This window comes from Ailuropoda melanoleuca, chromosome 12 (genome assembly GCF_002007445.2).
Source record: "Ailuropoda melanoleuca isolate Jingjing chromosome 12, ASM200744v2, whole genome shotgun sequence".
In the NCBI taxonomy this organism is placed as follows: Eukaryota; Metazoa; Chordata; class Mammalia; order Carnivora; family Ursidae; genus Ailuropoda; species Ailuropoda melanoleuca.
The window spans coordinates 77,891,740-77,897,821 of NC_048229.1; positions in this window are offsets into that span (position 1 = coordinate 77,891,740).

The following is a 6,082-nucleotide window of genomic DNA, read 5'->3' on the forward strand; positions in this document are numbered from 1 at the left end:
TGTCTGGAAGATGTCAAGTGTTGCTGTGTTTCCCTCAAAATATTGAAATATCCCCCCCCACAGCACCCCTCTGAGTTTGCTCATGTATCCCGGGGTGCCCTGGCACCAGTTTGGGAACCACAGCACCTGCCTCCCCCAGCTTCAGACATCTCATCTCTAAAATGGTAATAAAAACGCAGTATTGCCCAGCAGCTTGACAGAGTAGTCCAAGACAATGTTCTTGTGTATCTTTGTCCCTTGGAAAGTGTCGACTGTTCTGATAATATCAGCTTCAGTGTCGTCTCTCGGCCGTCGATATTGCTGTGACTGGCTCACATTCGGTATCTCCTCATGGGCCAGGAGGACAGTCGCATCTCTCCGTAAGACCCGCCATGTAGTATCTCATTTATCTTGATAATATTCCCCATGAGTCTGGGAGAAGAAAGACTCACATTCACATTTTCCAAAAATAGGAACTGGTTCTGACTTAAGTGACTTTCCCGGGGCGCCTGGCTGGCTCAGTCAGTGGAGCGTGTGACTCTTGATTTCGGGGTTGTGGGTTCAGACCCCATGTTGGGTGCAGAGATTGCTTAAAAATAAAATTTAAAAAAAAATGACTTTCCCGGTGTGAGTCTGAGTGCAGCGGGAGCCTGTGGCAGGGCTGGGCCAGTCATCAGACAAAATAGTCAAGCCCCACGTCCTGGAAGGCTGGGGCTTGTGGGAAGTTCCTGCTGCAGAGATACAGCTGGCCTCAGTTCCCTTGTCTGCAGAATGGGCCTGCCCTTCCTTGCACACTGCCCCACACTTGACCCAGAGTGAAACAAATGAATCAGAGTTCTGAATCCGGGAGGCCAGGTGGTGTTCTGACCTTACAGTTGAAAGGAAGGTGCAGATGTAAAACCCACCGGGTATATATAGCCACGGTACAGACCTGGGGGAAGGTCATTTGGTAGCACCCTTCGTCAGCCTTAGTCACGTGCAGAGCTCTGACCCTGCAACCCCACTTCTAGAAATGGAGCAGCAGGGGAGCACCGAGGAGGTTGCTGTAGGTGGTCAAGAGCAGGGGCTTCGCAGTTGACGTGCCTTTGGATTGTGCGCACTGTTGCTTCCTAGCTGTGTGCCTGGGGGGGGGTCTCAGAGCCTTGATTCACTGGTGTCACAAGACGAGGGACGAGCTGGATGGACTCGAGTGGGAGCCAGCGTGTTAGAGACGCCAGGTGAGCGAGGCTTTGCAGGCCCTTCCCTTCTTGTGGGAAGAGCAGCACATCTGATCGCTCTTGGAGACACTAAATGAGAGGGAGTTGCCTGAGGTGGATGGCAAGGGGCAGAATTACAGAAAGTTCCGGATTCTTGCCCAGGGAGCCTCTTCTGATTGCTCAAGGTCCACCTGCTAGAGAAGTCCTGGCTCTGGTTGCTCTGGGGTATTGGGGAAATCAGAGTTTGAGCAAAGCCCCGTGGGGATGTGGCTGAGCAGCTGCAAGAAGGCAATCTCCTTCCCAGTTCCTTCTGCAGCTGGGGCCGCAGAGGCTGGGGGGGCGGTGAGGGGAGGAGAGAAGGTCAGGAAGCCTCCCACCAGGATGTGACCACCTTGGCCAGCCTCCCCCCCCCCACCCTTTGCTCCTGTCCTGTGCATGCTGCCTGTACTTAAGCTCTTCCCGTAGCTGCCGGTCAGCACAGACCCCGGGGGTGGCCAACAAGCCCTCCCTGCACACCTGGCCGACGTCTTCGTGAGTGGCACCCCTCGCCTCATCAGCCTCCTGGTTCCTGAACTTTCCAAGGTCATTGCTGCCTAGGGCCTCTGTGCAGACTCTTCCCTCTGCCCAGACCTCTTTCCTGTCAGAGGACCCTTGGGTCTTCTTGGAGAGTCCTCCTTCCCTCTCAGCTCATGTCTGCCTCCCCAGCTCCTGGTCCAAAGAAGCCCTTCTCGGGGCTCTCACATGTTGCCTGGAGACTCTCCGTAGCGCTCAGTGCCCTGCTGAAGTTCTTGTTTGGGTTTCCATTTTATTAACTGTCTCTTACAAGACCTCCCCCTGCCCTTCCCCACCCCCACCACCCCATCTCTTAGCCTGCACCCCCCACACATGACCAGGTGCCCCTTACAGGCTTGCTCATGCCTGCACTCCCAGCTGCTGGCCCGCTAGCTGATGCATGGTAGCTGCTCAGCAAATATTGCCAAGGGCTCCTGGCTGGCTCAGTCAGTAGAGCACACGACTCTGGATCTCAGAGTCATGGGCTTAAGCCCCACAGTGGGTGTAAAGCCTACTTAAAGAGAAGATAAGCAAACAAATACTTGTTGAATGAACAGGTGGGTGGTTAAGGCCTTCCGGTTATGGTCGACTTAGAATTTTAGCCTGATTTGGTTGGTAGAAACGCATGCCGTAAGGTCCAGGGAATGAATGGCAGAAGTACAATGGCAGGAAGGTTTGTTCTGCTTCAAGGCTATAGAAGAGCATTTTTAATATCCACGGCCCGTAGGTGCAAAGATCCTGCTGTGATCTGATACCGAGTCTCAGAGCCTGTGGCCCTGCAGTGGGTTTGGGACCTTCCTTGTGCATGGAACAAGGCAAAGGGATTGGGGCGCAATCCAGAGATGTGTTTTCTTTGGCCCGCAACATGTTTCAAAATAAATGTAAATTAGTTGCCAGTGTTGAGGAATTGGAGGATTTCATGTAGTGTGTTTCAGCCGTTCTTTGGAAAACGCTTTTGATTTGGTGTGGCCGGGCTTGCGCTCCTGAGTGTAGCACCTCGGTGGCTCTGCCTGGGTACCGTGCGCTTGGTTCCCATTGGGCCCACTTCTGCTGTGTTCTCTGGCTGGCTCAACACAGGTCGTCATGGGAGGTGTGTGATCCTGGTGTGTTCAGAGTGACTGTCACCTTGTCCTGCACCGAGGCCCATAATTACATATCCTTCCTGAAGGAAGACGGTGGGGATGCTTCCAAAGCCCTTACCCACAAACGGCCGCCTCCCCCTGGTGTCTCAGCTCCCTAAACAGACTCAGCACCCCTGCCTTCTCTCCCCAAGCAAGATGAGCTCCCTGGGCTGAGGGGGCTCAGTGCTATGCTCTGCACACCGCAGCCCACGGTGCCCTCACCCACCCTGGCCAGGCTCCCCCAGGATTTCTTTCTCCTAGACAGGCCTCTCACTTTGTGCCTCCCCCTGTCACTTTGTCCCTCCTGCCTGAGCCCACAGAGGAGGCTTCTGGGAATGCATGACTCACACGCTCCCAGAATTTCGAGCGAGGGAGACACTGGGAGAGCTGCTTGCCAGCCTCAGGCTGGACCAGAAATAGGCGTGATAATTTGCTCTAATCTTGCAGCCCTGATGCTGGGGTGTTCTGCTTGGGTAAATAGATGCAGCCCTTCTGACTGCTTGAAACTGTTTCAAGATACAGAAATTTGTTTCCTTTTCCCTCTGAATATTTATTTATTACAAACTGTATCATTATGATCAAGAACAAATCAAAAGGAAAAATGACCTCAGTGCTGGGACTGTAATAGGCTTGTGTTTCTTTTCCAGCCTTTTTTGTACATACGCTTTATTGTTATTATAAGAAAATTAAAATTCTTGCACTCCAGTATTCCCAGCACCCACACCAAAGGACAGCATGCTGTGGGATTCAGTAAATACTTACTGACTGTGGATTATTTTGTTAACTATAAAGTGAGCGTCATTCACTGATGTTCTGATTGTTTACAACTGCACCATTCACTGATTAGTGTTGCATCAAACTGTTAGAATTTATTTGCCATTTTCCTATATTTAGATTCCCCCCCAATTTATCAGGATTAGAAATACTATTATAAGGAACATTTTTCCCCCATGTAACTGGTTTTGAGTGTTTTAAATTATTTTCTTAGGATAAATTTCAAGCATCTGAATTCCTGGATCAGAGGATAAAAAAATAAAAATTATAGAAAATAGTTTCTAGGGGCACTTGGCTGGCTCAGGTGGAAGAGCATGCAACTCTTGATCTCTGGGGTTGTGAGTTCGAGTCCCATGCTTGGTGTGGAGATTACATACATACATACATAAACAAACAAACAAACACTTTCTAGAGTCATATTTATCCCAATTGCCAGGATTGTTTGAGAATATTGACTTTACCATAACCTCATCAGCATTTAGATCGCATTTTATTTTATTTTTTTTAATTTTATTTATTTTTTGAGAGAGAGAGAGCACAAGTGGGGTGAGGGGCAGAGAAANACACTTTCTAGAGTCATATTTATCCCAATTGCCAGGATTGTTTGAGAATATTGACTTTACCATAACCTCATCGGCATTTAGATCGCATTTTATTTTATTTTATTTTTTTTAATTTTTATTTATTTTTTGAGAGAGAGAGAGCACAAGTGGGGTAAGGGGCAGAGAGAGAAGCAGATTCTCTGCTGAGCAGGGAGCCTGATGCAGGGCTCAATCCCAGGACTCTGGGATCATGACCTGAGCCGAAGTTTTAACCAACTGAGCCACCCAGGCGCCCTTAGATTACATTTTAGAGTTTTCGCTAATCTAGTGGTATAAGATGGTACCTAATTGTTTTAACTTGCCTATCTACATCTGTGGTTATCGTGGTAGGTTGAAGAATTGTCTAAGCATGTAATAAGAGTATTTCTTCTTTTGTGGCTCATCTGTTGCAGTCATTTGTATTACTTATTAGAAAACAGAGTTTTCAGTTGGATTTGGGTGAATTTATAATACAGATATTTTTGACCCAATTTTCCTATCACAGTGACTGTGAACATCTTCCTAGTGTGTGATTTTCCATTTTTAACACCCAGTGTGTTGTCATAGGTGTGATTTTCTGTGCTTCAGAGAGTCTGCGAATGTGGTGGCCAGAAGGACCCTAGAATTTGAGCCCGACCGTAGTGTCTGAGACGGGAAACCCTGGCCCAGAGAACAGAGGCCATGGGCACAGGTAGCAGGAGGGGAGCCGGGGCTGACCCAGCCTCAGACAGCCACTCCTCAGTCTCTGCCTCTCCAAGTGGTGCTGCTGTCTCCTGAGCTCCTGAAAACCCCGTGTTTCTCTCTGGGCCCAGCCGGTTCTTTCGAGTGNGGGGAGCCGGGGCTGACCCAGCCTCAGACAGCCACTCCTCAGTCTCTGCCTCTCCAAGTGGTGCTGCTGTCTTCCTGAGCTCCTGAAAACCCCGTGTTTCTCTCTGGGCCCAGCCGGTTCTTTCGAGTTCAGGTTTATGCTTCTCTTTTTTGAACCAAGGCAAGCTTTGTAGGACTATACAGACAGTGTACCGTTGCCGCTCTGACAAGGAGCCAGCCGTTCCGTCTTTCTGACTCAGGACATTTAAAAATATCCTGAGCTGGGGAATTTGGAGGAACCCATGATCGATTTGTGAACATTAAGCTCTTAACAGACAGCAAACGCAATCGAGTATCAAATTACCCTCCGAAGACGCATGAGTGCCGCAGCATCGGCAGCCACCTGTCTGCGGGGGGCTGTCCTAGATATTCAGGGTCTGCAGAGGGTGAGGAAACGGCAGGCCCAGTCTCGAGGCTGCTCTTGCCCGCAGGAGGGCTCTTGCTTCATGCTGAGCCGTCTGCCGCTCACCCCTGGGGAAGGTGGGTCCCAGAACTGGTAGGTGACTCCCCAGCTGGCAGACAGGAAACTCGGTTTAGACTCGAAGATTCTAACCCACCTCTCTTCTTGCACTGCCTGCCCTCCGCCCCTACCCCAGCTCTTTGAATACATTCATGGGCAGCTCTGTCCTTCCGTTCACAGACACACAGCGAGCACTTCCTTTGTCGAGACTGCACTCGCTACGGAGGGGCTTATACTTCAGTGGGATGAACAGAAGTAGTAATATCGATCCGTCAAACAAGCAGAATTATAAATGGGGGTGAATAAAATGCTGGGGGTGCACAGAGACATCAGGGAATAGTTTTGACTGGGGTGGCGTGAGCTGCTCAGGAGAGGTGGCACTGTATCCGCCTGGGGGATGAACAGCAGGAACAAGGGATGGAGTGGGGAGGGGAGGGGGTGGCAGAAGGAACAGGCACCATGAGACGCATGCCATCATCCAGGTGGCTGGAGTGCAGGGAGAGGGCAGGATGGAGAGGCTGGGTCTGGGCAGCCAGTGATGTTCAGAAGCCG